The sequence below is a fragment of the Apus apus genome, chromosome 4 (assembly GCF_020740795.1).
Source record: "Apus apus isolate bApuApu2 chromosome 4, bApuApu2.pri.cur, whole genome shotgun sequence".
NCBI lineage: Eukaryota > Metazoa > Chordata > Aves > Apodiformes > Apodidae > Apus > Apus apus.
This window is the reverse complement of record NC_067285.1, coordinates 3060225-3082348: the sequence shown is the minus strand read 5'-3', so window position 1 is coordinate 3082348 and position 22124 is coordinate 3060225. Positions and strand designations below refer to the sequence as shown.

General features: G+C 41.3%; 1 protein-coding gene across 1 annotated transcript in view; it reads right to left on the bottom strand.

The window, feature by feature from the left end:
- The window catches only part of ADAM12 (ADAM metallopeptidase domain 12), a 183370-nt gene that overhangs the window by 143923 nt on the left and 17323 nt on the right, over positions 1 to 22124 (bottom strand). The gene's annotated exons all lie outside the window — the stretch shown is intronic.

Genomic DNA, 22124 nt, shown 5'->3' with positions numbered 1-22124 from the left:
AACTATGGATTGCAATCAGTTGTATGCAACAAGGCTGCTGAGATTCAACATTGAGCAAAACCCAGACTCTTAAACTGTGCAAAAAGCACCAGCTCTAAAGATAAGACCCTGTTTATTTTCTCCTCTATGCTCCTGAGAGCAGAAATTTCAACACCAAAAAAAAAAAAAAAAGTGAGGGTCATAAGTTTATGTTATCTCTTAAGCATAGCTCTGGAGAGGAAGGTACATCAGATAGTTACATTCCACACAAATGTAGATGCTGATGCTTGTATCTGGAGAGTACATCAGGAATCAGAAATGGCATAACTGAGGAAGAGTACATTATTTCTAGTAAGGATCAATTCTAAACCCTTTTCTCCTATCTGTATAAAAACACCTTTCTTCCCCTTTGTTTGTCACACACTGATATTCTGTGCTGGTGTCTTCGCAAGCTCAAAGGTATTTTTACAGGTATCACATCTTTGAGCTGATATTACTCCTCTGCTACCTGTACTACACAAAGAAGGAAAAGCTGGCAAATCTATAAGAAATAAAGTCACCAAGGGAATCTTACCATGATAACTGGAGTTCGATCCAACAAACACAAGCTGTCTACAAAGTATGTGTATTTGAGATAATTACAACCAGCAACGAATACTGTTAATTTCACACATTGCTTTTCAATCAATAAGTGTTTCTTCCTTTTCTTTTGCTTTTAGTTTAGAAGATTCTTACAAACACCTCCAAAACCAAGGGATATTTCACGCAGACATGAAAAGTATAAACATTTAACTCATATTGTTGTGCAAGCTCCTGAGGGCAGTGAATTCAGCTGAGCTCTCCTTACTGTCAAATGATAAGCATGTATCCCTCTGGTTGTATATAATGAGTAGCAAGAAAGAGAACAGAGTTGTTTGCAGTTGGTTTTTGTTGTTGTTTTGGTTAGTTGTTGCTTTTATAACAGCATAGCAAAGAATCACAGCCCCTTAACAAATTGGCTGAGCCATCCAATAATGTAGGAAACCAAAGAATTTCCAAGTTTGCTCTCAACTTTATAAGACAATTCTTTGAAAACAGAATTACCATACTCTAACTTCTCCTTCTCTCTTTCCCTTCCCCTTCTCATTTCCCTTCCATTCCCCTTTCCTCCTTGTATAGCACATCACTGTCCTGCTCAGAGGTATTCAGGCTTTTCCACCTTCTTCTTTTCCTGCTTCCTACACTGCTGCCTACCATCAAACATAGCAGAAACATCACAGATGAGGTCTTAAAGCAGGGACAAGGCAAAGGCCTCTTCCCTGGCTTCCTTACAGGAACAGAAAACCATGCCATGGAGCTTATGTGACATGCGTAAAACAGGAGCAGCAGAACAACCTTGAGAACAACACAAATTCAGCAGATTTCTCTTCATAAGCTAAAAAGATTTTCAATGAAAATGTAAACAAAGAACTATTGAGGTGCACTGCCCCAATACCACTGGCAGTCCCAGCCTCTGGCCATCAGGTCATTTAGCAACATCTGCTGCAGTTCCTACAAATCTCAGTAAAGAGCTATTTAAATTAACAGGTTTTTGCTCACTGTTGGTATCCCAAGATCCCTATCCAGAGTTAAAAATTCAAGCAAATAACACTCCAGAAAAAGGAAACGTGGCAGTTAATTGTGCCAGACCAAAATCAGTAAAACTACAGAGCTCTAGCACATGGTTTCCTGGTTTCCATGCAGAAACACAAAGCTAATGAGTACTCAAGGAAGGGGAAAGCATGATTACAATTGAGCTACATCCTTTTTGTGAGGCATTCCCCATTTCCATTATTTCAAAATTAAAGAATAACCTAGCTAAAACATGTTCAAAATGTCTTAACATTATTGGTCAAATGTTTCAGGAGCAAATCCAAAATAACTAGTTTGATGTTTGAAAGAAATCTGAATCTTCTGAGGCTGAGTTGCTACATTATTAATTGATTTGGTGTTGGTGAAAAGTCAGGCATGAAAGCTGGACTCAACATTTATTCCATATTTTCATTATCAGGCACTGAAGTTGCACTAAAGCATATTTATGTGTATTTGGCCAGCTAAACAGGATTACAGAAATTTACTATTTTATACAATTAAAGAAAAAAAGAAAGAGTAAAATGTGTTCTTTCTTTTGAATTAAAACTAAGCAGAGCAAATAGGGCAGCCTTGTTTTTTAGAGCAGCTACCCAATTATCTGCTGAAATATACTGGTTAAAAATAGGTCAAAATCAATACTCCCTTTTCAAGGCAAACTTTGAAACAACAACAAAAAGTCTTTCAAAGATCCCTAAAAACAAATTCAGAGACCAACCATTACTAAATGACGAAGAAGGGGACGGGTGTTGCCAACACTTTGAAAAAGCTGATGGGGAGGGAGCTCCACGTTCCTCTGCCTCAGGATGTGGTTTGGGAGAAGGATACGTGCTCTAACACAAACCAGGCACCACGAGGCACTGAAGCCCTTCCTGTGTCTTTGCAGCAGGATGGATGGGAACCAACATCAACCAGCGCTCCCTGTGTATTTATTGCACGTCTCTGTGCGCCTGGTGACCTGCAAGGATCTGCTCCACATCTGGGGGAGGGTGAGTCCTTAGATTCAGGCTTCACGAAGGAAGGAAGAAAGGAAAATGAAACATGTGGCTTGGACCGAATGGAAATGACTGCACCAAACTGTGAACTCAACTTTGTATTAAGAACAACTAATAAAAATAATTTTAAAAGGCTTATGTGTTTAGCCAGCTCTCATTTATTGCCATGTATCCCAAAGGGACTCTTGCCTAAAGTCCTGCTTGCCATCTCTTTGCAAGACTATCTTCACAAAGCTATCCAAGGCCATCAAATTTTCTAATTTGGGTGCTGACTTCAACTTCATGGGGCACAGGACTTTCCACCCAGACCATCCGCACAACTGGCAGGTCCTCAGCTTGGAGGCAGGTCAAGAGCTGCTTTTCAATCCAGGTTTGATGGAGGGGTGTGTTGTTTGCTCTCACAAGCCATTCCCTAAACTGGCTGGAAAGACCCTGCCCTGCCTGTCCTTGGACATGCTGTGACCTTGACAAAGAGACTGAGGGGGAGGCTGATTGCACCAGTGCAGTATTTAGCTTTTTGAAAGAGCTGCAACTACAAAGGTATTTTTAATAGTAGTAGTAGTAGTAATAATAATAATACTTTTGAAGAGTCTGGTTGAAAGACTGGTAAAAAAATACAGCCTATACTCAGGAAAGGCAAATAGACACCACACAGGTCCAAGAAGCACATGGCAGCTCATCCTCCTGGTGCCTGCTGTGCTCTCAGGTCTGCTCATGGCAGCCTTTTATTATCACCTCTGCATGACGGTGGATCACTCATCTAGAGGGATGTTTAACACCTGAAAAAGCTCTGGCCCAACATCAGAAATTTTCTTCCCTGACTCAAAAAAATGGACCAAAACCTGGCACAGGAAGGAAACAACCTGGAGTTTGCTCAAAGTAAATGCAGAGTCATTACACAGTATTTACACTGTACATATGAATCACAACTGGTCGTTTTGCTATCAAACAGATGGGAGCAAAAAAAATACCTCACTGTTGGAATACATGATGTGCTGCTTAAACAATGCTTGGGGGAAGGCTGTGCAAAGAAACGTGTCAGCTCTGTAGTAAAGTGTTACAAAACAAAACACACTAGAACTGGCAGCTCAGAAGCAGTTGCAGTGGGTCTGTGTAGTCTGAGTTGTTGAGCAGCACTCGCTGCAGATGGTCCTTTGCACTGGGGGTAATTATGATGTGAACAAATAGCTGTTGGTATTTGCCAATTTAAAATGTACAGGAACTTCTTTGAGGAACCCCTGCCAGTGCAGGGGGGTTGGATCTAGATGATCTTTGAGGTCCCTTCCAACCGAGATCATTCTCTGGTTCTTTGGCTATGTCATCTCAATTCAGTAGATCCCATCTGGATTTAAAACTACAAATAGCTTTAAAAGTAAAACTTCTCCTCTTTGTAAGAACACTGAAAACTGTGACCTCCTTTATTAGAAGTCTGATAACATCATTTCTTCCAAAGTACTAAAAAAATCCCACGAATGTGACAGACATGGAGGTTTCTGCACATCCATACAGAAGGTTTACAAAGCCATTGAAGAGCAAAAACCAAAACCATAGTCAGTCCCCTCCCCATAGCTCCCTGGTTCAGCTAACTAACATTGAAAGAAAGAATAAAAAATCCAGTAGTAGCTGTGGTCACCAAGAAGCAGCCTGAGATGGCCACCCATTTCACTGAACTGAAAGTCCAATCAGAATGCTTCAAGAAAGCCCATCAATTATTCTATCACTGAAAGAAGATTTCAGATGCTTTTTGTCTCCTGTCAATACAAATCTGGCTAGGCTCAGTAAGTTATATTAAATGCACATGTATCTCCTTCAAGCCACATTTCATGCTCTCCAAACATCTCTCTCTAAATTAGATCCTTTCATATTCCTTGAAAAGCTTGGTTCTTAATTAGGAAAGAGTTCTGATTTTCCATTTTCATTAATTCGTTTGACTCAAGATTTTGAAGCCAGAGTAATTGCAAGTAAATGAAACTTATTGAAAGGCAAAAAGATACAATCAATTTCAGGCAATGAGAAATTTAAGAACTTTCTTCAATGCAAGTGCAGGGTAGGTCTAAATGTCCTGGCTAAACCGAATCCTTGACAATGCAACAATCTCCAGAGAAGCAATGATATATGTTTTGCTTCTCTGAATGAACTTGGAGGGTTGGCCAGATTAATGCTTAAATCACTTAATTATTTGGCATCATTCACATGCTGTTCTTCACTTGCAGATCCCTCTTGCTCCCCTCCAACCACGCTGCTCCACTGCCCCAGGTCTGTGCCAAGATCTCTGAGCTCAGACTTCATTCTCTCTAAACATCTTTTCATATTCTGTGGCTCAGATTAAATCTTCTTTGCTAATTTGTTATTGCAATCACAGATGTGCTTCTGGATTCGAGTTCCCTTTTGCATCACAAATACTGGAATGTGAACCAGAAGTGAGGAGCTGGTATCTAATTTCCACTCTTTCAAACTGTAATTTGTCTCTGATGATCTTCTGAGGATGACAAATGTGTTGTACAAAGACAGATGAAATATTAATATTTTTTAAACTAATGGAAGGGGAGATTTCACCCCAGTCTTGGGCTACTCAAGATAACTTGACACTTTCCAAAGCTGTACTTCCAAGATACATGAATCATTTTTATATCCTGGAATGTGCCCTAAGAGAAAGAAGGATCTGAAGATTTCCTAGTAAAGCAAATGATACTGCAAACCTGTGGGCAGCATCTCACATTTTTCTCCTTAATTAGAAAGAGACTTCACTTACAGATACCCTGTCTACACGTGTACATTCTCAAAGAAAATAAATGATGCAAAGTAGTGTGCAAAGCTCAGAAAACTTACCTAAGAAAGTACTCCCTAGAACAAAACCATATGTTTTATTCTGAATGATACCTAGAGATTTAAAGTATTAATGACCAGCATATTTCTTGCCACAAAAGCGAAGACAAAGCACAGATGAAAATGCCATTACCATTAATATATACAGAAAAAACTTGTAAACAAAATGTACCTATTCATTACAAAACACATTTTAAAAGATATCTAGCTAGATTGTAGAAGGGCAACATGCATCTCGTTCCTGCTGTAGACAATTTACTTAAGTATTTTCCATCACTAACAGAGCTGCTAGAAAATCTGTTTCATTTCTTCTTGCTCATAGGTTCACTAAGAATAAGCTATGAAATTATATTTCTAGAACAAACTCTCTCCTGACATACGAGATAAACTTGTGGGTCTAAAACAATAACCCCTGTACCAAGGTTCTATAAATTGATATGAAAGCTCAGCAAAGATGGGCTTTACTCTAAATCATCTAGAAACTGCACACCCTTTCATGAAGGGCATGAGGTAAATAACTGAAGAGGAGGTAAAAACAGATAATCAATTACTTCAGTTGGCTTCAGGGTTAACGCTGAAATTTTCAGCCCTTTAGAGAAAAAGCAAAAAATCAATATAGCACAGTATTTGGAGATAACAAAGCAACATACATCTCAAAGGCATTTGCAACATGTGATAAAAGTATAAAGAAAAGTCCTCTGTCACCTTCAGCTGCTCCACCACACAGTGGAAATGAACAGAAATGTTCCTGTTTCTTTGCTGCACAGGGTTAGAAAACAGAGAAATGAAAACTGGGCTGAAGGCTGATAAAATGGTTCAATTACCCAACCTCAGTCTCACAGACCAGTGCAGCGAAGAAGAACCAGCAGGGATCTTTCTGAGGTCAGCCAGTGGATGCTGGAGTCAGACACCCATAGGGGATGTGGGGAAACAGCTTGGAAATCAGGGAAGAAAGGAGAAGCTGTTCATGCAGCTAAAAGATGAAGAGCAAGTGAAGTTATATCCTACAAACCCTATTTTAATTGTTCTTTATGGAAACAAACCTCTTTCCAAGATCTGCCTGTGCAAAACCCAGGCTAACAGAGCATCCCATCAAAGAAGACTTGTCTGCCTGCCTGCCTGGGCAGCTTGCAGTTGCCTTTCTGTTAACAGATCAGTCAAGCATGAATTTACACTATTTCCCCTCTTCTTGTCACTCCATTATTTGTATGAGTCCTGGGCTATTTTGCCTGCCTGCCCCAATACCAGAAGCCAGTGAATCAGAGCAGGTAAGTGAATAATAAAGATTGCCTGAGACAAGTCTATTTTATGCTGTTTTGCCTGAGCAAACACAGTAAAGCTCTGACAGCACACGGGTTTAAATGTTGGTGCTAGTCTCAAATTCTGTTTCTTATTTCAGTTTCAGAGATTTTTATGATTTTTTTTTTTCCCCAGGATTAAATCCCAATTGAAGTTTAAACACAACAGTCTCCCCAGGGATGGGCTGTGATACGTATTTAGGTATTTGCACTAGATGAATTGTGTGCCATATGCTGTTGAATTTCCACCAGCTTTGGAGATTTATTGCTTTCTGAGGGAACATTTTCACTTTTAGACAAAGAGGAGCCTTCCTTTTTAGACCTAGAGCTACAAACCAACTAACTTTTGTAGAAAAAAAAGGTAAAATGAGAACAGGAAACATCATATTTTTCAGCTTAGCTTTGGGAAGAGTTGGTAACCACAAAAGAGATATGTTACTGAGGAGCACTGAGTAAAAAAAAGGCTGTTGAACACCTGAAAATTTCTAAGACAAAGGCCAACCACAGCATTATCTGTCCCAAACACTCCTCACTCTGCATCCCGTCTGCTTCCTTCACAGCTACCGGCACAAAACTGCAGAAGAGACTCAGAAGCAGCTCTGGAGGGAACATGTTTTCATTCAGATGATCCTTTCAAAAAAACCCAACAACCTAACAAGTCCATCACTGTGTCTCTGTTCACTGCTAATTAAACCTGAGACAGCTCGGCAACACAGTCTATGTGATCCACCAGGACTTTACGACCCCAGCACCCCAGAACGTGTTTTGAATTACTTTGTGCTTACTGTAAACAGCTGAAATTATCCTCTCAGGACTTGGTCTGTTTATGATGCACTGCAGTTGAATCCTCTCCTCCCTTCCCCCTTCCTGAAAATCTTTTGAAGCTTTGATGCTTCTGAGAGTAACAGATGACACAGATAGGAATCTGCTGCTGCCACCCAGCATTGTTTATGGCATTATGCTCCCAGAAGGCCACCAAGGGCCTCTGGTGTAGCATGATTATTTCTCTGTAACAAGTCTTCCATAAAATCCAGAAACATGGACAAAGAGGACCTCACCCAGCTTCCAAAAGACAAATCTCCCCATGCAAGTTTTGTTTGCAATACTTTATAGCACGTACTTTGGAAAGGGGCAGTAAGGATCTTGCTGCTGCAGGACACTGCCAACAGTTCACAGCAACACCATTTTTTCATAACCTGTCTCAGCAGAACAGCTTGTACATCTCTCCTGAACTTCCAGAATTCCTCAAAGAAAAGGTTTCCTCATGCCATCTACTACTGTTTTTTAAAACTATCTTGCATGTTCATACAAGTCTCAATCACTGCTGCAACCAAGCAGCTATGGGGCAGAGATGTGCCACTATCTCCATTTACAGATGAGCAGCTACAACATGGAGAAATTAATTGATTTGTCCTTGATTACATGGCAACTCTGTAGCACAATGCAAAATTTACCTAGTCCTTCCAGAGCTAGAACTACTTCCTTCCTAAACCAAACCTCTTCAGATTATAAATATCCCAACCTCCTTGGCATCCTGATCTGTGAATTCAGTGTCCATCCCTGAATTAATAACATTTAACAGGATAAACAAAAGGCTCAACTTCTGCCAGGCTATTTTCTCTTTGCACAGTTGAGACAGGATTACAGCAAACGTTTTAGTTGTCTGTGTATTATCTAGAGTCTGGTTGGGCAAAACTAATGATTAGAAGAGAAGGAAAAGCTATGGGGCAGCAAAGTCTTCCCCCCAGGCAAGAAACAGAAGTGTTCCCTATGAAGTTTTAGGTGTTTAAAAACTCAGAAAAAAAGAAATCTTATTACTTGAAACACAGAGGTGGCAAAAGGTTGCAAGGTAATTTTTATTAAAGGAGAAAGAATGGTCTCCACTTCACCTCAGAACATAGAAAATGCAGCTTATGGGACCTCAGAGGTGCCTGCTCTGTGTCACAAAATCAACTGCACTTCTCTCCTTAGCAGATGTTTCTCTGGCTCTTCTGAAAATCAAGGGCATTTCTGAGAGGCTTCAAAGCTTCCCTTCCTCACTCGACACATGTAAATATGTCCTTTTCTCATTATCTTCATTACTGAGCTCTTACTTGCTGCCTTGTAAGGCCATTCTTCTTCTCCCTGCTAGACAGGGAGCGTATCTAAGGGTGCCACAGAAACTAATGACTGTCATTTACATACTGGAAGATTTTTCACATCTCCACCCAGCCTCTTCCTCTCTAGGCTGACAGCCCAATGTCCGTGGCCCTCCCCGTGGGCCATGGTATCAGAACTCCAACCATTCCCAGAGCTCCTTCCTGTGTTCTCTCCCTTTCTTTCTCTCATTTATTTCAATGGCTGTTCTCTTTCCCTGTGATTATCCAAGCAGGATCTGGTATCAAACGTGTACCACCTACAGGGCTGCAGCCTCCTGTGAGATTCAACTCCTCAGTGGTCTGATCCACAGCCTCCCACTTCCACTCATTAATATTCTAACCACTAGATTACTGATGAACAGATTTGCACCTCCCATTGTTGCTCTTGAGTCAGTCAACATCCTCTTTTTTATTTCAGAATCCAAGGAATTCAGCCTTTCACTGATATATGCACCTAGGCGACTAAATTACTCCTCTTTTACAGCCCTTTTTATAAAAAAGAAAACAAACACCAAAAAAAAAAAAAAAGGCTTAATTTTGCACCATGTTTCATGTTTAAATGAAATGCAACAACACGAGTGTACGAAACTTTACCTATTAAAACATGACATGTTGCACCAGACTTCTGTTTCTTGTACCCCTGAGTCATATAAATTAGCAGAAGGCCAAGAGAAAGCCTTCTGGAAAGGGTCATTAGTGTCTCTATAAATAGCAAGTGTTGGCTAGATATGGGCACCACTTTGTTGTATCTCCAAGTGTTAGCAAACACAGCGTGTTTAGAGCAGGACTTTGAAGCCCAGGAGCAAGTCAGAGCCTTCCAGTAGATTTAAAAGCATATAGAGTATTTTTGGAAATGTTCATCCAGGCTCATCAACATATAAATAGAGGAGGGCTCAGCAGGGCTTCCCCCCATGGTGCTGATTTCCTGAGATGATGAGGGAAGGAGTGTTTTAGAGCCCTATCACAAAGCTTCAATGAGAAGTTGTGCTCACCAGAAGACAGAAAAGTTTCAGAGAGGAACTCAGATGGACAACTAGCTCATCGAGGTACACAAGGCAATAACTTTTGGGGGCTGAATAAATTGCTTCCACTTCGACAAAGAACTAGGAAGAGCAAAGATGTGCTCAGCCCCTCAGGGATTCCTGAGCAACTGCCTTAGCTGAGAGATGCTGCACTATTCCCTTATTTGCTTTTACAGAAGACTGTTTTTAAAGAAACCTACATTTCATTACACATTTGATTAAAAGAAATAGAAAAAAAAAAATCACTCCAAAACAACTCAATCAAATTTGAGTTTGCAAATCAAATTGCACAGATAAGAATACCTTGCACAAACAAGCTTTACCTCAGGCTAAATCCGTTGGACAAGTTATTTCCTTTCTGTATTTCAAGGCTGTGACAGTGACATTGAATCAACAGGCAAGATGCAGCCCCAAAAATTGCAGAAGCACATTTGCACGTTCTGAGAGATGCAGAGGAATGATTTTGTAGGGTAGGTAAAGACAGCAATAAACTGCCATTTGAGTTTATTTTGTGCTGAATAAATTTCTCACTGGCTCACTGTGGACTGCCAGGTGCCAGACAGCACTCCAGAAGAACAGATCATGAAAGTCAGTTCAGTGTTGAGGAACTTTTGGAACAAGAAAATATACCCACATAATATAAAAAATACAGAATGGAAGGGATGTGAAATGGCACAGTGGCTGCTGGAAAAAAACAAAACATACCCCAGTGTTTCCAAATCTTTTGGCTTGATTGGGGTGGCTAAGGTCAGAATTCACATTCAGCTTAAGTAACATACCTTGTAAGACACAGCTTTGTGTTTTAGCAGTGATGTATTGATTCATCTTTCACTGAGAAGGATAAAGGTTTTGCTGGAAAAAACAAACCAATGTTGCCTTTGAAGACTTCAAGCAGAGACTGGACTCTGTCTGAATTGTTTAGTAATGAAGGCTCTGAAGAATTTTCTTATATTTCTGTCCAAACAACCATGACAGAGTGAAAATTAAATGTCCCTTTGTTACTTTCCCCAACTTATTACAATTATAGGAAATATTTGTTCAACTCTAACACATAGCAGTGGGAGAGCCCCATAAGACACTTATTTCCTATACATCAGCCAAAATGTCTGTAGCAGCTGATCCTGTTGCAAGTTAATGTTCTTTAATGATGACACAGGTACCCTCCACACTTTCTGTGCCTGAATATTGGGTTTATTTCTTTTACTATAGGCTGCCTTTATTCCCCCCCCCCCCCCCCCCCCCCGCTTATTTCTAAAATTAGAATAGCTCTATCTACATATATGAAGTTCATGACATTGACAAGTATGTTACAAGGACACACAGATAAGCCCTCTGCTTCTAACTAACATGTCCTAGCAAAGCAGAATCTTTGACTGGAATTTCACTCAAAGGTGTGTATCTTCCCTCTCAACTACTTGAGTTTATGATTTGATTTCAATGCACCATCTTCCTCTATTCAGCCATTTCTTCCTCACATATAGCTGAAAAAAAATATATATATTTGAAACTGTGAGCTGAATCCTGAGACCAGGTTGGAAACAGAATATCTGTATGTGTAGATATAAATTATATAGATATAGATCCCAACATAGACCTCTATATGACTACTACATTGATACAGATGCAGATACATCTACAGGGAAACTCAGCAACGTGGTGGGGAGGCCTCAGAAATCTCTTTGAAAGAAATGGCTCAAACCTGCCTGTCAATCTCACCATCTCAAACACACAGATTTGGAGAAACAGCTAAATGCTACTTCTGCAACAGCTGAAATTAGAGTTGATTTCAATTCTACACATGGAGATTCATTTTTAAATTGGTTAATCAAAGATGTGTGGAAGGGTTACAAATAAATACCCCAAACACTAAAATACTGTTTCTTAAAATGTTCCTTAAAATTAAGTGTTTTCATGTCAATGTTAACCTCCCTCAAAGAAAGGTGATTGTGCTAAACTTGGACTGATTCATATGGCTCAGCATACACTATAGAAGTCTCAATTAATGTTCTTCATAGTCCTTACAAGCTGCTCTTAAACAGCCTCTAAGATTGTAACAGCAAAAATCCTTGTAGGCAGCATTGCAAACACTCCTCTTTAATTCATTGAGAACCAAAATCTTGAAAAATATTTGTTCCCTTGTTCTAACAACACATGCCTGATTTATCCACATGTGCAAGACATCCCTCTTCCCCCCTGAACAGCAAATCCTTGCTCCCTAAAAGCTGTGCAGCAAGAGTACAAATACAAATAACACTTCTCATCTGAAAAGGCCGTTACCAAGTTGCTGTCCCATGGCTTGGATTAAGCTTTATTCCCACTTTACAGATGGAAAAGGGCAAGTCAATAAAAGGGGAAAAGTTTGACTGTACAAAGCAAACAATGGAGATGTCCAGCCTAAAAAACAAAACAAAAATATCCCTGTTTCTTTCCCTATGTTAAATGTTCCCTCTGTGACTCGTAGTGTTCCCAGGCTCTGGATGCTCAGTCTCCATAGATCAGTGGTTTCCTTTCCTCTGTCCCTCCTCTGGGGATCCTGGGAAAACACTGAGTTGGTTTGGAGAGCTCCCACAGATCCCAGTTTAAACCAGGCCAACCCGAGTCCCTTTTCCCCTTTATAATTAACATACCATGGCAGGAAGCAATTCTGCACTGAAGTTGCAACGAAAGTAGGAGGCCAAAAAAGATTTTGAAATATCTTTTGGATGCAACTGAAGCCTTTTACAACCAGAAGTGCCAAAGCAATAAATAGAAGTTCAATAAAGTATGAAATACAGTACTTTAGGTTTAATTATGGGCATTTAAATGGATATTAATTTCTCTCTGCAGGGTGTACTTTTGGAGTTTGGTTTGTTTTTGTGCATATGCTGCTCACTTACTGACCATAATTTACACACCTCAATGTATCTCAATAACTCCTTCACTAACAAATACAACATCTCTTGGCAATAAAAGGTTAAAATTCACTTTGCCCTCTGACTATAACAGAAATACCTTTGCAGGCTAATGACTGTAACAGGCTGGTCTGTTCCCAAATAAACATTCTAGGGATTTCCTGAGGTGTCGTTTTGTTTTGTCCTTTCCCCCCTTCCCCATCTTTTTAATTGAGGGAAAAGAATTTGGAGGGCACAGCCAGCTTAGATGCTATTTCAGTCCAATATGCTGTTTTTCTATACACTTTTTAAACTGAAAAAAATAAAATACATTTACACAGCTTCTGGATATTCATTTTATAGGGGGAAAAAGATCTTTAAAGCTTATCCAACTCATCTCCTTCTGCCAGCTTTCCTTGCCAACTCTTTCTTAGTAATGCCAGTAAATGCCAAAAAAAGTCTGGTTTGAACAATGTTTCTGTCTGTTGAAACCAAGAGAAAGGCAGTTTCTGTTGGAGATACTCAATTTAGGGATTCCACTTTTCTTTCTGCTGCTGAAAACACCCCCTGGCCAGGTTGGTGTAGGCAGGAGGGAGCGTGGAACGTTAGCACAGGAATATGCTAGAAGTTGCTCTGAGGACAAAAATCTCACAGTTCCTCTTCTCGGTGTTTCCAGCAACAGATTAATTTCCAGAAACTCCCTTCTCCTTTGAAAAAGGCAGAGTCAGGATCAGCCAAGGAAACAGTCCATCTCCAACACTCACATAACTGAAGTATGCAGGAAAACAGCCACCACCAGTAGGTAAAAATTAGGCATCTCCATGAAGGTCTGACCCTCCCCTAGCCAGGCAGCAGCTTTGACTGAAAACTTTTGCTCCTGTGCCCTTTGAAGTGAGCTCAGTCAACAAATACAACTCTCCTGAACATTAAAATTCTCTATAGGCTTCACTTCAAACACACAACATAAAATGCTGCCACGGCAGGGGGACATAAATCACTCCAGACAGGGATGATTGGCTGGGAAAGGTTTGGCCGGTTCACCCCAAAAAGCCCTCTTTTGTGCAGGACTGCTGAAGTGCTCCTCAAAGGACACGGTCCGTGGAGAAAGAAGGAGGAAACAAGGAGATGAACCCTGCCAAGGAACCGTCCAGTAGCTCCTGGTGGAGCTCCCTCCTGATGGAGGGAGATGACCAGAAGAGGAAGGGGGAAAAAGTTCATCCAGTAGACACAAAATAAAGTTGATCCTCAGGCAGGAGACACAGTAAGGGCAAAGGAATGAGGGCAGGACCTAAGAGCACTTCACTTCCTGAGTGATTCACACTTCAGAGGAAAGAACTTATTAACATCCAGGGACTTGGGGCAGAGGGTGAAAAGGCAATGACCAAGTCAGAGCTGGAGACCTAAGTGGAGGCATGAGGAGATGAGACCTTTCTGAGGAACAACAAGACCCCTCTCCTTGGCTTCAGCGGCTTCATCAAACCGACTTGGTGTGTCTAACTGCTGTATCAGGCTGAGCAAACACATACTTCAGTGCAACCAGTATCACCAGCAGATGTGTCAGTACCCCAACCAGAAATACCACAAGCACATCCTAGCAGGACAGGGATGAGATCAAGTCCAGTGGAAAGCCCGCAGGCTCTGGCAGCCACCCCACCACACACACGCCTCCTGCGAATGAGAATGTGTCCCACAAATTATCACCAAATGCATTTTGTCTCCAGTCCCACTAAGCTTCATTACTCCACCACGTCTGCAATGCCATAAATTGCAATCCTTTCATTAAATTAAGCTCCAAAAGCTCTATTAGACTTGAAAACTGTGTCCTTGAGGAAAGGCAGCGCACAAAAGGGACACCCAATTTCCTCAGCTGAACACAAACTTTCTCCTACTATATCAAAATGACACAGACAATTTTTACTTCATCTTCACAAGCTTTTCAGAAACAAGTGGCAGACTTTTTTTTTGGGAGTCTTTTTATTTCTAGAAAAATAGCAGCACTTTGAAATCCTTTTCTTGTCAAGATATTACTGCTGCATTCAAAAAGGCTTATTATCAACCCTAATTATTTTTTCTTATCAAGCTTTAAACCACATATAACCTCTGTGATTTCTCATTACAATTCTGAGAAATCAGAAACTTTCCTATAGAAGAGGTGAATCAAACCAGGCTTGAGCAAATAATATGGAAATAGATGTACAACTGAACAACAAAGGCATCAGGCTTGTTAGCAACGGGACTCAGAGTATCAACCAGCTAAATCTACCTTTTCATCCCTAAAATATACAGTGAGTACAATTCAATTTACTGTGGCTTCCTGAGATAACAGTCCTCATCCCAGCAGCTCTCAGTTTCCATGGTCTCCCCTGCTCAGAGGTCTTTAGACCTTGGAAAGGCCCCAGGTTCTTCTGCAGTTACCTGCAAGCCCTCAAACAACTCCTTGCAGGAGGTGAACACCCCATATACTGAGAGCACACAGTGGGAGAGAGCCTGCTCCAGGAATTGTCCTTGTTCCCCTTCACTCAAGGCAATCACAAGAAGAATTAAAGAACAAGGGAGATTCTCCTTTTGCCTGTAAAAAAAATGATCACATGTTCAAAGCTGGAAAGCAAAGTGTTCTTCTAATCCAGCACTGAAATTCATACCTTACGCTCACAAGATCTGTTGCAAGAGACATGAAATAGCCAAGTCAAAGCTAAATTAGTTCAATATGAAAGTGCCTCAGTACAAGCACTTTACAAAGCCAGCATAATGCTGCATCCTTGCAAGAACTTCATTTTAGATTCAAATGCCACGTTAAAGGCATCATTAAGATCAAAAGATACTCCCCATTTTATTATGGAAAGTAAGATAGGTTTGTTTGGTGGTTGCTTGTTGTTTGTTTTTTTTAATACCAGCCTGAAAACTCGTGTTAAAGAACATGGCTTCAGCCCCAACACCTTACAAATTATGAATGGATTTCTCAAGCTCCAGTCTGAGACACTACCTCATAGCTGGTGGGGCACGGGCAACAGACCCAAGAAAGCCCTTGTGCTGAGTCCCACTGTGCAGAACTGCTGGCAGAGGGAGGCTGGGCACGGGGACACAGAGCTCACCCAAGACCATTATCTCACTGGCCATCTTTGCTGGCCAAGTATGACAAAATTCCTCCCCATAGCTCAGCGTGATACAACCTCATGAAAGGGACTTTCACCCTGTGGAGGGCTCCAAGATGCTAAGGGGAGGGGAGGGGGGGTGTCTGGTGGATGGTTGCTATAAACCTCTACATTTTCTCTTTATTGAAAAAGCAAGCTCTCTCCATAATATCTGCTATTTATACTGAGCACAAAGCATCACACCAAACTTTACAAACTTAACACACTGTATCACTTAAGCTAAAAATGAAATGCACCGTTTTCTGGGATGAATCCCAATTGCTTAACACTTCCCAGTATGCCCAAGTGTTTCAGGCAGGAAATGAATACTAGTATATCTAGTTGAATCCAGGGCACTGATTCAGTGCAGACAGAGAAAAGAATTTCCCCTACTCAATCACCAGTGCAAACTTTTTATTTGTGGTCCCAGCTCCAGGAGTTTCTCAAGCCTGTAGCTGCTACGTAAGATCCAGGAAGCCCCCAGAACCAGGATACAACTACCCCCATTTCAAAAAAACCTTCATAAACTAAATGATCAGAATGATTGATATGGTTAAACACAGGCACGGGGCTGGCTGAGAAGGAAGGAACTTGTTCTCCTCCGTGGGAGCTTCCTCTTGCAGAAGATAAGGTGAGAGGGATGGCTTTGAGCTGCTTGTGCTCCCCCAGAGAAGCAACCCAGCCCTGCTAGTGAAGTCACAGACATTAAAACCAGAGCCAGAGGAGGTGACACACTCCCTTTTCCTAACAGCTTCCATGCAAAAATGGTGCTATTTCTGAATTAAACAAATGCAGAAGTGTTATTAAATAATGGAGTGCATTTAAACTAATTAGCCCTTACAGTGGCCCTAATAAGGCAGAGGTAGAGGTGTCATAAAAAGCCAAAGAAATAACAGATTGTTTACTAGGCCATTAAATGAATGGCTACCAGGTCACTAATTAAAGGCTGAAGGAGCAGATCTCCCAGAGCATTCCACTGAGGATCAGTGCAGTTCCTGGCCCTGCTGGGGCTGTTGGTGCCAAGCTGCATTCCCAGCTGATGACCTTGCAGCAGCATGCACAGCTCTGCCTCTTATATTCGATACTCATGACTCATAAAAACACAGAGAAGGCTATAAATTCTCTTTATGCCTCTCTCTCTCTCTGCAGATACGTAAAAGCACCATGCAAAAGAGCTACAAAAGCTGTCCTCTCAGTCTTCAAAGACTTGTTTAAGCAGCACTGGATGATTCCCCTTAATGCAATTGTCTGGAAGTCTAAACCTTGGTAATTATTTCAGCTGAAAAAGAACAGCAGGAGGCTCTGCTGAAGGGAATATAAACAATTATCACTTGCACGAAGGCTATGCCAGCTATGAAATAAAGTTGAATGGGTTTGCTCTTGAAAACACTGAGCACTACATTAATGATCTGACATAACAGGGCTCTCAGCTGTCCCCCGTGCATCAAACCTTACAGTAGAGTCACAGAGAACACCAAGAGGTGCACCAACAACTTCATCATTACAGTGCTGGAGCTGCTGTGCACACACCATGGCTCAGAATGATTGACTGGACCATGACAGACTGTGTCTGTCCTGCCAGCCTGCAAGAGAAATGCAGCAGTACAAGAGCATAAAGATGGGACCAAACGGGTAAAACTCGTCCCCGCTTGGCAGCTTTGAATATGTTCTTGAGCCTCCAGCATTATTTCTGTGACTTTTTAACAAATTTGAAGTTATGTCCTGTTCTGGCAATGATTCTGTTGTTTGAATGACAAAAATCCCTATTTCTGTAGGTGTCAAATTAGGGGCTTGCAGTGAAGGCATGAAAGGTGCAAAAAAGGTGAAAAAAAAATCCAATACATTTGCTAATTCTGGAGAATAATAATGACAACTAAAAACTGCCAGAGAGCCTGATGCTTTTACAGATAGTGGAGAATTTCACATTGAGATTCAAGTGATCAGTGTCCAGAATGACATACAGATAATCAAGATCCTGATGTTTACGAGCCCAATCCATAAGAAAATAGCTCCTGAAAGAGGCAGGTAGAAATGCAAAAGCTACTTCATTGCAAGCTCAATGAGATGCACTGCATGCTAAGCAGGAAAAAATGGTGATTTGCTGCAGGAGAATCCTACCTGCAGAATCTTTTGAGCTGTGACAAGGCTACACTTCAACACAGGAAGAAATATGGTCTCAGTACATATATATACCTGGCCTTCATCTTTATCTTTATGCATTATTGCCAGAGTACAATAAAATAAAGAGTGTTGCCACAGGAAAAGGAACTCTGTCTTCTCATCTTTCTTTTCTCCTTTATTGAAAGCTCTTCTTTAAGATTCCAATTTCCAAACATGACTTACACCAGCCCAGCCAAAGGAAACTCATTCACCCTACCTCAGAATCTGGCTTTGAAAGCTTAAACTTGGTGAAGCAGTGCTGGTGTTGTCTGGATCCATCCCCTTCTCCCCCAAGGGGAGACACATTTTTTATTTATTTGGATTTGAAAGTCATGGGTGTTGGAGTCGTAGCTTCTCTTCATTAGGGAACCCTCTGCAGATCTTCCCCTCCTCTCTGCCCACCACTGGTACTTCTCTTTTTCTTCATTTGTCTCTAACACCAAGAGCAACAGATTCAAATCTCCTGGTGTGTGTAAAGCCACCCAGCATCCACCACCAAACAAGAGGTCTAACTCTCTGCAAGCTGGAGAAAGGCTGGTTTTCCAATTACTTTTTATATCCTGAGGTCAGCAGGACTTTAAAAAAGCCAGGTGAGACTCCCTGTGATTCAAGTGGATTATGGGTGTAATCCATTGACTGATGTATTGTCCGCATATATCTTCTCATAGTTCATTATTTTTATAAAGTTACACAGCAAAATTTCCTCATTGTCCTCTATTCATCACCCAAACGTACTATTAGAAACCAAATTCTCTGCATCATCTGAAAACAACCCAGACCAGCAGCTTGCAAACTCATGCCCTGCATGGGCAGGGACACCTCCCACCAGCCCAGGTTGCTCCAAGCCCCATCCAACCTGCCCTTCAACACTGCCAGGGAGGGGGCTTCTACAACTTCCCTGGCCAACCTGTTCCAGTGACTCAGCTCCCTCATAGTGAAGAATTTCCTCTTAATGTCTAACCCAAATCTCCCCTCTTCCAGTTTGAATCCATTACCCCTTGTCCCATCACTCCCTGGCCTTGTCCAGAGCTCCTCCCCAGCTTTCCTGGAGCCCCTTCAGGCACTGGAAGGTGCTCTAAGGTCTCCCCGGAGCCTTCTCTTCTCCAGGCTGAACAGCCCCAACTCTCCCAGCCAGTCCTCACAGGAGGTGTGGTAAATCTTTCAAAGCACTTGATCAGCCTCATGATTATATTTGAGCCCTTGCAGGTGCCAGCAATAACATTACAGATCCTGCACAGCCAAGGCAAGAGAAAACCCCACAGCTGAGTGACAGATGCCTCAGCCTGAGGACTCCATGCTCATTTGCATAATTGATCATATTGTGTATGCACAAAATGCTTTCAATTTCCCAGAAACTTAATGCATTTTAACATTTGGACTAAACCCTGGATATAAAGCCCAGTTCATGACTGTGTGTGTCACTCTGGGAGAATGAATGTCACCCCTGGGCGATGCCACACGGGATCCACCCAGCACTGCAGCTCCTGCAGGGCTGCCCTGGATGGTCCCTGGCAGGCAGCATTTCCCCACAGCTACAAACTCTGAAGTATAGAAATGGAGCCAAGAAAACTTTAATGCCCATTTGAAATGCTTCCTGCACTTGACTCTCCAAAAGAAGGCAGGAGCTTCAGGCTCTGGTCAAACACCACCCAAATTCCCTGACCTGCACGGGATGAAATGTGCTGGGACCTGGCACACAGTGAACAGTGTGTGTCCCTGACAGGGTGTGAGGGGAAAAGCTGAAGCCAAACAGATGATCTTCTTAAAAATCTTCCCTAAAGTGTTCTGTGTACTACAACAAGGCTTACCCAGCTCTCATCAAACTTGGCTTGGTTTGTAAGTCTCAAGCCAAGGTTGAAGAAAAATATTCAGCTGGAAACAAGCAGGGAAAAAGAGTCTTTTTCCTGCACTTGAATAATAGAAAAATGAAACAATTTGGTACAAACCTTAGAAAAATTTAAAAATAGCACACGATCCACTGGGGTTTAAACAAGAAAAAACAAGTCAGAAATAAAACCAACGGCACAGAATGCAAAGGGCTGGACAAATGCAAACGAGAAGTGGAAGGAGAGCTGGAGCTATAATGTATAACGACCTATCACCACACTCTAGAATGTACACAGGATTTCAGCAAAAACAGAAATCACATCTGCACTGAATATGGGCAGCTCCTGTTGGAAAGCAGAGAGCAGCGTTGCACAACCCCGCAGGGCCCTGGTTTGGCTGTCACACACCCACCCACTCAGTTCCTCACCACCACCAACTGGCTACTCCAAATAGTAGCCACTAAATTTAGCAGCGGGTTCAGGATTAGCAGCCCAATCTTTTACTCAGTTAATAAAAGAATTTCACTGGGCACCATTAAAATATTCCAACTGAGAATGATCTAAATTTTCCGAATTCCATAAGAGATGCCAGGAGAAATGTTACCACCACCACCAAGATCAACGGCCTCACGCAGCTCCAGAAGCATCCATGCATTGCCACAGAATCTTCTTTTCAGTTTACATACTTGATTTTCTAAATGTGCTTCACTAGATAAAGTGTTTGTGTGAACATATGTGTATTTTTTAAAAAAGAAGGGTTTCTGACATGGTGCTGCCACAAGGAGATCCTGGCCTTGGTCCTTATAGCTTTGATCTGGGGTGGGGAGAGAAACAATCTGCCCAGAAAATGATAGGTTCTCTCCAGAAACAAAACTCTACATGTATACTTAGGGAAACCCAAATTCTTTAAATAGAATTTTATTCCATGTCTGATTTTAAAGTTGGATTTTTCCAGCCGTTAATTTGAACCGTCGTTCTTGGGAAGTACCTAAATCATTAGATGTCCTTGAAAAAGCACACCCTAGCTGTCCTGGAGTGAAGCCAGGTTAGAGGTAAGCAACTTCTTATTTTCTCCTCAGTAAATGTAATCTCCTCGCTGCTGGGGAGCAGGTCTGTGTGTCTGTGATGGCCCTCAGTGAGAAAGTCATTAGCTTAAAAATAATTCCTCACAGACTCAGTGAGATATTCCAACAGATATTGCAGTGAGTCCTGGGGTAAATAAAAGGCCAGTTTTATCTTTGAGATGGGAAAGAAAGAGTACATGCACTAAATGGCTCCTGTGGTTTCTCAGGGACTAATTGTTAAGCAGAAGGATTTATGATCAAAGGATGGGAGAATGGGGTGATCACTGTGAGACAATTATCTATACACAAAGAACTTGAATACTTTGGCATTTTTATAACCACTACATTATTTATTTTGCTATATACTCTATTGCAATACCATTCTCCTGGTTACAAGCAGACAGTACTTCATCATTTATGTTTTTTCTTCACTTCATATAAAATTAAAATAAAACAGAGCACCACTTTGAAATGAGTTGAAGAACAATAGGGCCTATTCAACCACTGAGTATTTAACTTTTGTGCTTTTGATCAATATTGATGTGACAAGGTATTCATTACTCTTCTCTACCATTTTAATGCTGTTGTTCTTCCCACAGCCTGATCTGCACTTTTGTGTGTGTAATTTATAACAGTTTCCATGGAAAAGAAGGATTCAAAGCAAAAAGTGCTGATGCAGCACGTGGATCCTTCTACCAAACCACAAATCTTCTCTAATGTTCATCTTAAACAGAAAGCAATTCTGAGAAACAAATTAATGATATAAATCACATTATCATTACTCACATGAAGATACTCTGTTGTAATTCTTTCAGAAAGCTACAGTGAGGAGCTAAAAGGACCCTGTATGGAGAATGCCTGGTTCTAATTAAATGATCTAAAAATAGAGTTGTGCATACATCTAGGACCAAGCCATCTGTGCTATCTCTCTAAGATAAGCTGTTATCCACCCCCAATGATATCCCTTTCATCACTGTAGATATTCAGAACTAGGACTGGCCCTTCGTTCCCATTTAGGAAAGGGAAAAGAAGAAGGAAGCAAAATTTTAATCCAAGCAGGATTTTTATGAAAGTCAGATCCCTCATTTTGAAATCTCTTGTCACACCAACCTCTGTCCATCAGGAGCACAATTCAAAACCATGTCCCACCTAAAAGGAGCAGGACTTCTCCATGAAAGACTTTCCCACTGCAGTAAACTGTTTATAA